Below are 11,929 nucleotides of genomic sequence, written 5' to 3' on the forward strand. Positions count from 1 at the left end.
GTTGGCTAAAATTCTCTTAAATTCTGATTCTGGGAATGATATTGATTATGCCTCATCCAGTCAATCAGAAGATGATACAGATTACAGTTGTCCTCATCTACAATCTATGGCTCAAATTCATCAGATTAATGTTCTTACTACTGATCAATAACTTATGCTAGAGAACATTGATCAAGAGGAAGATCCTCAAACAAAAAGATATTTAATCAAAGAATATCTTGATCGTATTCAAAGTACTTCAAAGCTACCTCCCATTACAAGAGTAAAAGCTTATTCTTTGAAGGAAATTATTGGTCGTCATGAAGAAACCCACTCTTCAAAACAACCAATATCCATCTCCTCATTACAAGGAGAAATTAAAGAAATCAAACTTGAATTAAAAGAATTAAAATCCCTTTATAAAAAGCTTGAAGAAACATGTGCACAAAATAGTGTACAAAAAGAAAAGAAATCTGAAGATCCTTTTCTAAATCAAATCACCAAAGTCATCCATCAAAGATGGCATACTATGATAAATTTAGTTATTGATCAGAACTTTGTCATTCCTAAACTGACAGTTATGACTGATAGTGGAGCAGACTTAAACTGCATCCTGGAAGGGTTAATTCCAACCCAATATTTTGAAAAAACAACTCAAACTTTAGCTAATGCTAATGGAGACAAAATGAAGATTAAATATAAATTAAAAAATGCCTCCATCTACACTAATGATCAGTGCATTATTACTGGCTTTTTATTTGTCAAAAATATGACTCAACAAGTCATATAGGTACTCCTTTTTCGGAGAAAATTATGCCAATTAAAGGCAATGACAACCATGGGATTCATGGTCAGGTTAATAATACACCTATTTATTTCTATTTCAAATCTCCTCCTCAAATTAGTTCTCTTAAAAAATTATTAACCCAAGAAATTTGTAGTGATATCCCTATAGCTTTTTGGGATAGACATAAATATATTGTGTCTTTACCATATATTGATGGGTTCAATGAAAGAACCATCCCACCAAAACCAGGCCTAGTCAAATGAAACATGCCTTACTAGACCTTTGTAAAAAGGAAATCCAAAATCTGTTGGATAAAAACTTAATTCGAAAATCTTACTCCCCATGGAGTTGTACTGCTTTTTATGTCAATAAAAATGCAGAAAAGGAGCAAGGTGTTCCTCGATTAGTGGTTAATTATAAACCCCTTAATGATTGTTTGAGATGGATTCGCTATCCTATCCCAAATAAAAAAGATTTATTAGACAAATTGTTTTCTGCAAAAATCTTTTCCAAATTTGATTTGAAATTTGGATATTGGCAAATTCAAATTCATGAAAAGGATAAATACAAGATTGCATTCACTGTCCCTTTTGGTCACTTTGAATGGAATGTTATGCCTTTTGGTTTGAAAAATGCTCCATCTGAATTTTAAAATATCATGAATGATATATTTGCTCCTTATTCAGAATTTACCATTGTTTATATTGATGACATCCTTGTTTATTCAGAATCTATTGATGCTCATTTTAAGCATTTACATGTTTTCAAAACAGTTATTAGAAAACATGGGTTTGTGATATCGGCACCAAAAATGCAATTGTTTCAGACCTCTGTTAGATTTCTAGGTCACAATATTCACAAGGGAAAAATAGTTCCCATTAATAGAAGCATTGAGTTTGCCTCCAAATTTCCTGATGAATTATTGGAGAAAACTCAACTTCAGAGATTTCTAGGAAGTCTCAATTATATAGCGGATTATTATCCCCATCTTGCACAAGACTGCTATATTGCACAAAAGACTCAGAAAGAATCCTGAGCCTTGGACTCCCAAACATACACAGGCAGTCCAATTAATCAAAAGTAAGGTCAAACAACTTCCTTGTCTTAACCTTACCAACCATTCTTATCCGAAGGTTGTAGAGACAGATGCCTCCCATATAGGCTATGGTGGCATATTAAAATAAAGAAATCCATCTGGTAAAGAAGAACTTGTTCGATTTACCTCTGGTAACTGGCATGATGCACAGATTAATTATTCCACTGTTAAACAAGAAATTTTGGCAATAATTAAGTGCATTCATAAATTCCAAGATGATTTATTAAATCAGAAATTCCTTTTAAGAGTTGATTGTTCAGCAGCCAAATCGATTCTTAAGAAGGATGTGAAGAATCTTACTTCCAAACAAATCTTTGCCAGATGGCAGGCGGAATTAAGCGCCTTTGATTTTGATATAGAACATATCAAAGGAGAATTAAACTCCTTACCTGATTTTCTAACCCGTGAATTTCTCCAGGGTCAAAATCATGTATAACCCCACAAGGGGCAATCCACTCCCAATGAGAGGACGTGGTAATCAACAATCCAGAGGCCGAGGCCAAAAGAATCCAGAAAGAGGAAATTCCTCAGACAAGAAGGGCAAAGCCCCAGTGTCGTATAAGGAGACACTTGAAGTAGAACCAGAGTATATTACTCTTCCGGATACAGAGACAATTTTACTCCTCAATAAAGAGGACCTTGAGGGTACATTGGATTCCTGGGAGATATTACATAAATGGCTTGGAGAAGCTTACTGTCCCATCCGTGCAGGAAAATGATGGTATTTCTTTGAATCCATTTTGGTTCACCTTAATTCCATATCAGTGCATCATACACTGACAAATGTGGCTAAATGGGAAAGCCCAAGAGCGTACAGTAAATGTATGATACAAAGATTCATGCATCCCTCAACATGGGGAAAATTTGATTTAGCTAAAGCACCTAACCTTCCTAATGATAAGGAATTTAATTATTGGGATTATATGGATTCTTGGTATAATACATTTTATTACCAAAATCCCCCCCATAGACATTCCTGGTTTTTCCAATGGGAAAAGAATGTCTTTCAGAGGTCATTACCTCTACCCAGTTGGGTATTTGCATGGTGGAACAAATTTGGGCCACCCATTTCTATCTTACCTGAGCCCATTAAGGCTTGTTGTGTCAAATGGACTCAATCCAGTCCTGAGCTTAAAGCTCTAGGTTATGAAAAACCCCCAAAGAATTGGGAAAGTCTTATCTTCTTTATGATATTTTCTCTACCATGGATTGGGAGATGGGATTGTACTACAGGCTTTAATGAGAAAAGCCTTCCAGTGTTATGAAGAACATTTCATGTTCGTTGGTGGAAAAATTTCCCCAACATTGATACAAAAGTCGCAGAAATTAAGTCTGCTATCATGCAAAATGAAAATAATCTTGGATTGCATCGCGTCCCGGAAGTCCATTATGACTCCGACAATTTATTTGCAAGTTTCAAAACTAATTGAAGAGTTTGATTACAAATATATCGGAAAAAGATATTATAAAAAATTATTCGAATCAATGTAGGATTCTATGGCTACTAAGTGCAATGAAGGCACATCTTCTCACCCTGCTGATGACAACATGTCAGTTTCGGAACCATCTGCTGCTGATGATGAAGATATTGAAAACTTTACTAGTACAGAGCATGATGATAATGCTAATGAATTCTTACTAGATAGTCAGCCCCCAGACGATCCTGACGAATATATTAATGCATTGATAGAGATGTTTAAATCAACATCTAAAGGGAAATAATTTTGCAGGATATGACTATGACAGACACATTTGTTCTAGATTCGTCGGCCAAGTCCGTCCAAAAGCTACAGAGGAAATCTTATCCTCCGGCCCACAGTTGGCCTATTTGTCATATCACGCTAGGCTCATATAGTATCTTTGGTCAGCCATTTTCCATAAAGTCACATTCATGGGATGCCGCCAGCTGCCGCTTGCATAGGATAAGAGTAAAAGCTCTTCATCAACAAAAGATGCTATGAGACCAAGCCCATCAAAGGTCTTGTCCTAATCTCAATCATGGAGATCAAGATGATAAGGATGATAAAGATAATCAAGATGATGACTCATCCAAGAATCTCAATAACCACCTCAATTATAGAGGATTAATTTTTAGTTTTAGTGGTGGATTTCAAATGTTTTCAAATCCACTTTATTTCTCTCCTTCTATATAAGGAGATAGTCTCTTATGCTTAGGCATCACTTGAAAAACCTTCCCCTTTGTCATCAAGGTTGCCTACTCATGTGTTTTGTAGTATTGAAGTTTTCTGTAAGTACTTAATGATATTGTGAATAAATTAGTGGTGAGTTAAAGTTATTCTTTGCCTTATGTCAATTTCCCTTCTTCCCGCTGTAATTGGTATCAGAGCCATGGAAGGCTAAACCCTGAATATCCAGGTATGGAGTAATCTATTATAAATTTTTTATATCTTAATCATCAGGGGAGTTAACTTACTTTGTAATGTTATAATACTTTACTATTCATCTTCGTTCTTGTTATGATATGGGACGTCACCCAAGTCGCGTTGAGGTATGCTCGTGTTGCCGTTGCCGTGGATAGGCGTAGGCGTTGAAGGGCCGCTATACTCTTAAATCGTTGGCAAACATGTGTCTGATCAAGAAGATGATGAACAGTAAATTCATTATGATATTATGAACAATAGTTTGCTTTGTTCATGATTACCATATAATCAGTTTAAAATATGTTTACTTCATACTAGGATATTCCTCCTTTTGGTTATCTTTTACCACTCTTAGTTGTAGTTTCTTTTTAGTTTAGTTTAATTGTGCTTTAAATTTGGTTTAAAATTTTAATTTGTCAAAAGATGGCATCCAGTAGTAGGATTACTGGATCAGTTAAGAATGCGTCTTTGGTTGAATATAAAGTTCAACAATAATTGAATGATTGGACAATTCTGTCCATAAAACCTACTTCAATCTACAAGAAAGGAACCTTCACCCTTTCTAGTACCACGGGAATTAAAACCATGGAACAAACAATCAATCTTGAAAATCAAGATTCCACTCTTAAATTATTAGAGTTAACTGATCTCAATAAGTATCTAGCGGATACTGAGAAAAAATACATGCATATAGGATGCATACAGATAGCGTTCAAACCCTTGACCTTACTAGGGATGAACACATGTCTGCAGGCCATACTCCGAGATGGTCGATGTTTGGATTGGAAACCCTCATTAATGGGTATTGTTGAAACAAGTCTCAGCAGAGGACCTGTTTATTTTAATGTCCATCCAAACCTTACCCTATCATTATCAGATAGGAATTTGTTAGAATCTATCCAGTTGAGGATTCTAACACAGGGATACAATTTTATTCCTGGAACTGAAACCATTGCAGTTATTGAAAGGATTCATTTCAAAATTATGAATACCTTAGTCCCTAAGGTATTACACTTACCAAATCAAGGTAAGACCGTATTGATCGAAACCGATCTTATGAGTGCAAATGTTGCCACTCGTCGGATGATCAATTGGGAGGAAATTCGTTTCCCAGCCAACTGGACTATTCCTCAGGCTGTTCCTCCACGACTCCTGATTATTCAAGATATTGATCATGTCATCCAATCAACCGATGGTGATGTGGTAATCAATTTCAAAGACAAGACTCCTTACCGACTCTCTTTACCACCCACGTCATCCTGATATTCGGATGTAGGCCAATCTTCTCGCCTACAGGAATTGGATGAAAAACAATCCATAAAGGATGATTCCTCATTAAAAGGAATCCACCTATCAGACACCCAAATACCTCATGGGGTCTACCAAGAAAGGGAGCATGATAGAACTTCTCCCACTCCCAGTGAAATGACTGGTTTTACTCTATGATTAATGATTTTTACACCTCAACAGAGTAACCCTGACCCACCACCTTTTGTGGTGGACAGAGCAGCAATCAAAGCTGAATTCTTTCACCCCAATAATCTAGGTTTCAAAAATTGGTTTTATGACACCTATGGGGCCGCGGAACGCATGGAATTCTCAAATGACTTTTATCTTTATTTGGAAACAAATAAGGTTATCATGTCCTTTGTTGATTGGTTCATGCAAACTAGACTAAAGCAAGCAGAGAAATGACCCATAGTTTCTTCCACTGCTCCCACTCTTTCTACCCTCATGAAAGAATGGCACCATATGTCTAGAATCCACATCAGATCAGTTCATCCTCCTACTTATCCTTTTCGACTTGAATTTCCAAGTCCTTCAGGGAAATCCCCTGATTTTGTGGAAGCAGTTGCTTTTGTCAATCCTGAAATCACCCAGAATCCTATGGGTCAGATTAGACGATAAAACAACTTTACCAATTTAAATCTCCAAACGATAGGCCAACAACTCACTCGTATTGAAGATTTATTGGACAAAGATACTCCAGAGAAATTTTGTCAGAATCCTTATGACTTATCTTCTCGAAAATTACCTTGTTGATGGATGGGAAACCACTCATCAAACCACCTGTTCCAATTAGGAACTTTAAATTGGATAATAATTCTGAGGTTGTTGAAGAATTATTAACCAGGCTTGGAAAATTACATCTTTCCAAAGAGCAAATCAAACAAGCCCAACAGGCTCATGAAGCCCAAGCTAATGCGGTTCGAAAAAGTCTCCATGTATTGGAAGCTGACGAATCACAGGATGAAGAGTCTCCAGAAGAGTCTTTATCGCAAAATAATACTGAAGATTTAACTCCTTCAGCATACTCTGATTCTGATGAAGGTCAAAATACTAATCTTCATGATTTGGGTTTAACTAATATCAATCAGACTGAAGCAATTCTTCAGGAAATGATTAAAGATCAACCGAGTATTCAAAAATTGGATTATACCAAGAAATCTACTCGACGTTGGGATCTAAATCACAAACTCTATTATCATAGGCCTACACCTCAGGACCTATTATATGAAGAGAATGTGTATATAGATCAAAAAGCCTATGATGGCAGATCAATCTATGAATGGAACATAGACTCTATGTCTGAATATAAGATTTTAGAACATTGTAGACGAATGCTTATGTATGCTACCATCTGTAGACAACATAAGAATTCCGATCACGGCATAGCAGAAATGTTAATTGCTGGGTTCTCTGGAACCTTAAAAGGTTGGTGGGATAATATCCTAACTGCTGAACAACATCATGAAATTTACAATTCGAAAAAGGTTATCAAGACTGAATCAGGCCAAGCCTACCTTGGTGAGGGTGATGTAGTATATACCTTAATTTCATGTATTGTTCATCATTTTATTGGAAATTTGATGTCCACTACTGATAAGGGACGAGAGGTTTTGCAGAATCTTACGTGTCAAACACTTAGCCATTTTAGATGGTATAAAGATGTTTTCCTTACTAAGGTTATGCAAAGAACCGATGCCAATAATGAATATTGGAAAGCTAAATTTATTGATGGATTACCAACACTTTTTGCTAGCAAAATACGCAAAAGGTTTGGTAATGAGGTAGGAATGATCAAATACCAACAATATACATATGGTCTCCTTACCAGTGCTATAATCCAAGAAGGACTGACCTTATGTAATGATTTAAAACTTCAAGCTCAGCTTAAGAAACAAAATCTTACTGGTAAGCATGAGCTTGGTGAATTCTGTGACCAATTTGCTTGTGACACAGGACCACCACCTTCCCATCAAAGGAAGGGCAAAGGGAAAGTCTCTTATTCTAAGAGACTAGAACCCTACTCACACCAGAGTAGGAGATTTCCCAAAAGACAGTCTAGGAAAGATAGAAAGAAGAATGAAAGAATGAAAGACAAAATAAAAAAAATGAAAGAAGAGAAAAGAAAGAATCAATAAGGAAAGAAATAAGAAATATTAAAGAAAGAAAGAAAGAAAGAAATAATGATTAAAAATAAAAGGGAAAATAAAAATAAGAAATAAAGTAAAAAAAAATATAAAGACAAATCGTAGAAACAAAGAAAGATGGAAAGAAGAAAGATTGGTAGATAGAAAGAATAAGAAAGAAAGAAAAAAAGAAACAAAAAGCGCAAGAAACAAGATAGAAAGAAAGATGAAAATAAAAAAGAAAGAAAAAAGAAGAGAGGAAGAAAGAAAGAAGAAACAAGAAAGGAAGAAAAGAGAAGAAGAACAAAGAAGGAAATTGGAAAGATTGAAAGAAAGTTGAAGAAATGAAGAAAGAAACATGGAAAAATGAACGAAAGAAACATAAACAATGAAAGAAATAAGCAAAAAAGAACAAATGAGAGAATGAGAGAGAAGAAATAAAGAGAAAAGAATAAATAAAGAAATAAGGCACATTGAAAGAAATAGGAAAGAAGAAAGAATGAATGAAGAAAGAAAAAAACAAGAAAGTACAAATAAAGAAGGCACATAGAAATAAATAATTAATATGGAAAGAAGAAGAAAGAAAGAATCACGATAGAAACAAACAAACAAACAAAAACCAAGTCAGAAAGAAAGAATACGAAAGTAAGAAAAAATAAAGAAAGAAAAAATGAAATAGAAAGGAAGAATGAAATAAAGAAGGCAAAAAAGAAAAAGAATGAAAGAAAGAAAGAATAAAAAAAATTAAAAAAAAGAAAAAAATGAAAGAAGAAAAAAGAAAGAAACAAGACCAAAAGAAGCAAGAAAAAACAAGAAACAAAGAAGAATAAAGAAAGAAAAATAAGAAAGATATAAGGCAAGAAACAAGAAAGGAAGAATGATGAAAGAAAGAAAAAGGATAGAAGAAAGAAAAAAAATAAGAAAGAAAGACAGAAATAAGAAAGATAAAGGATAAAACAAAGAAACATAGAAAAAAGAAAGAAAGAAACTAGAAAGAAAGAATAAAAGAAAGAAATAAGGAAAGAAATAAGCAAGAATCAAGAAATAAAGAGAAAATAAGGAAAGAAGACAAAAAGAAAGAATGAAGAAAGAAAGAAAGAAAGAAAGAAAGAATGAAAAAAATGAAAGAATCAAGAAAGAAAGAAGCAAGAAATAAAGAAGCAAAAAACAAAGAAGTAAGAAAGAAACATGAAAGAAAGAAAGAAATAATAAAAAAATAAAAAAATAATAAAGATATAAAGCAAGAAACTAGAAAGAAAGAATTAGGATAGAAACAAACAAACAAGTCTGAAAGAAAGAAGCAAGAAAGAAAGAAAGAAAGAAATAAAGAAAGAAAGAAAGAAAGAAAGAAAGAAAGAAAAATGAAAAAAAAGAAGAAGAAGAAAGAAACAAGATGAAAAAAAAAGAAACAAGATGAAAAGAAAGAAAGAAGAAATAGAGAAAGAAAGAAAAAACAATGGAAGAAGAAAGAACAAAATAAAGAACAAGAAAAAAAATAAATAATCAAAGAAAAAAGAGAGAAACAAGAAAGATAAGAATGAAAAAGGAAAGAAAGAAACTAGAAAGAAGGAATAAAAGAAACAAATAAATACATGAGAAAGAAAGAAAAAAAGAATAAAATAAATAAAGAAAGAAAGAAGATAGATAGGCGAAAGAAAGAAAGAAACAACAATGAAAAGAAAGAAAGAGGACGAAAAGAAAGAAAGAAACAACAATGAAAAGAAAGAAAGAGGACGAAAAGAAAGAAGTCCTAAAGAAAGAAAGAAGAAAGAAAGATGAAATATATTTGTTGTTTCATTCTTTATTTTTTATTTTATTTATTTTCTTCTTTGCTTAATTATGAAAGAAAAAAAGAAAGTTGGAAGAAAGAAAGAACAATAAACAAAGAAAAATAAATAAACAAATAAAAAAGAAAAAACTAGATAGAAAGAAAGAAAAAATAAGAAACAAAAAAAAATAAACAAAGAAAGAAGAATGAAACAAGAAAGATAAGAAAGAAAGAAGATGAAATATATTTTTTTGTTTCATTCTTTATTTCTTTATTCTTTTTTCTATCTTGATTCTTTCTTATTTCTTTCAATGTGCCTTATTTCATTATGTATTCTTGCTCCTATATTCTTGCTCATTATTTATTCTAGCAAGGAGGAAAGAAAGACAAAGTTAAAGAAAGAAACATGAAATAAATAAACAAGATAGACCAAATAAATAAAAGGCACCTAGAAAGAAATAAGAAATAAGTGAAGAAGAAGAAAGAATCACAATAGAAACAAATAAACAAACAAGTCAAAAAAAGAATAAGAAAGAAATAAGAAAAATTAATGAAAAAAATCACAATAGAAACAAATAAACAAACAAGTCAAAAAAGAATAAGAAAGAAATAAGAAAAAGTAATGAAAAAAATGAAACAGAAAGGAAGAAAGAAAGAAAGAAGACAAAAAAAAAGAAAGAAAAAAGAAAAAAGTGAAAGAAGAAAAAAGAAAAATCAAGAAAGAAAGAAGCAAGAAAGAAAGAAATAAGCTAGAAAGAAAGAACAAAATTAAATATAGGAACAAGAAAGAAAGAAAGAAAGACCAATAAACAAAAAAAAAAAGAAAAAAAAAGAAACAATAAAGAAACAGATAAGAAAGATAAGAAAGAAAGAAGATGAAAATAAATAAAGAATAAAGAAAGACGATTCTTCTTCTTCTTTCTTTTTTCTTTCTTCTTGTTTATATATTTATTCTTTCTTTCTTCTTATTTTCTCTTTTCTTATTTTTTTCAATGTGCCTTATTTCTTAATTGATTCCTTCTTGTTTCTTTGTTTCTTCTTTTTTTATTCTTTAATTTTTTTATTTTTTTATTTTTTTCCTTCTTTTTGTCTTCTTTAGATCTTTCTTCCTTTCCTTCTTTCTTTCTTTCTTCTTTCTTTCTAACTTATTTGTTTGTTTGTTTCTATCATGATTCTTTTTTTTTCTTTTCTTATTTATTCCTTCTGTTTATGTGCCTTTCTCTATTTGTTCTTTCATTTTTCTTTCTTTCTTTCTTGTTTCTTTCTTGCATTCTTTTTGTTTTCTCTTTCATGTTTCTTTCTTCCTTTCTAATTTCATTCTTTATTCTTTCTATTTATCATTCTTTTTGCTTCCTTTTTTCCTTCTTCTTCATTCCTTTTTCTTCTTTCTTTACATTATTTTGTCTTTCTTTCTTTCTGTCTTTTTCTTTCTTTATTTCATTTTTTTCTTTCTTTCTTCTTTCTTTCTTTCTTTATTTCTCATTCCTTTCTTTCTTTATTTCCCGTTTCTTTCTTTCTTAGAAAGAGCAAAGAAAGAAAGAAATAAACAAACAAACAAGAGAGATAGAAACAAGAAGGAATAAATAAAGAAATAAGGCTCATTGAAAGAAATAAGAAAGAAGAAAAGAAGAAGAAAGAAATATGACAAAAACAAACAAAAAAACAAACAAACAAACAAACAAGCAAACGAAGAAGAAGAAACGAAGAAAGAAAGAAAAAATAAAAAAGAAAGAAATTAGAAAGAATGAAAAACAAAATAATGTAAAGAAAGATAGAAACAAGAATAAAAGAAACAATAAAAAAGAGAAGAAAAAAATAAAAAAAAGAAAGAAAGAAGGAAAGAAGAAGAAATAATTAAGAATAGATAGACAGATAGAGATAGAGAGAGAGAGAGAGAGAGAGAGAGAGAGAGATGGATAGAAAGATAGAGAGAGAGAGAGAAAGAGAGAGAGAGAGAGATAGATGGATAGAAAGATAGAGAGAGAGAGAGAGAGAGAGAGATAGATAGAGAGAGAGAAAGATAGATAGATAGATAGATAGATAGATGGACAGAAAGATAGAGAGATAGAGAGAGAGAGAGAGATAGATAGATAGAGAGAGAAAGATAGATAGATAGATAGATAGATAGATGGACAGAAAGATAGAGAGAGAGAGATAGATAGAGAGAGAGAAAGATAGATAGATAGATAGATAGACAGATGGACAGAAAGATAGAGAGAGAGAGAGATAGATAGATAGATGGATGGAAATATAGAGAGAGAGATATAATTCTTTCCTTTTCCTCTTTTTTCTTCCCTCCTATTGATTTGTTTTTTCATTTTCCCCCTTTTCTCCCTTCATTATCCAATTGTCTTTTCCCTTCTTCTTTATTCATTCATTCTTCTTTCTTTTTTTCTACTCTCTTTTGTTACAATTATTTGTCATTATTTTTTTGTTTTCTTTATTTCTTATTTTTATTTTTCCTTTTCTTTTTGATCATTCATTCATTCATTCATTATTTCTTTC

This window comes from Aristolochia californica, unplaced genomic scaffold, assembly GCF_029961685.1.
Source record: "Aristolochia californica isolate CCGP_79_NKW_82.1479 unplaced genomic scaffold, dmAriCali1.0.hap1 SCAF_6, whole genome shotgun sequence".
NCBI classification, from domain to species: domain Eukaryota; kingdom Viridiplantae; phylum Streptophyta; class Magnoliopsida; order Piperales; family Aristolochiaceae; genus Aristolochia; species Aristolochia californica.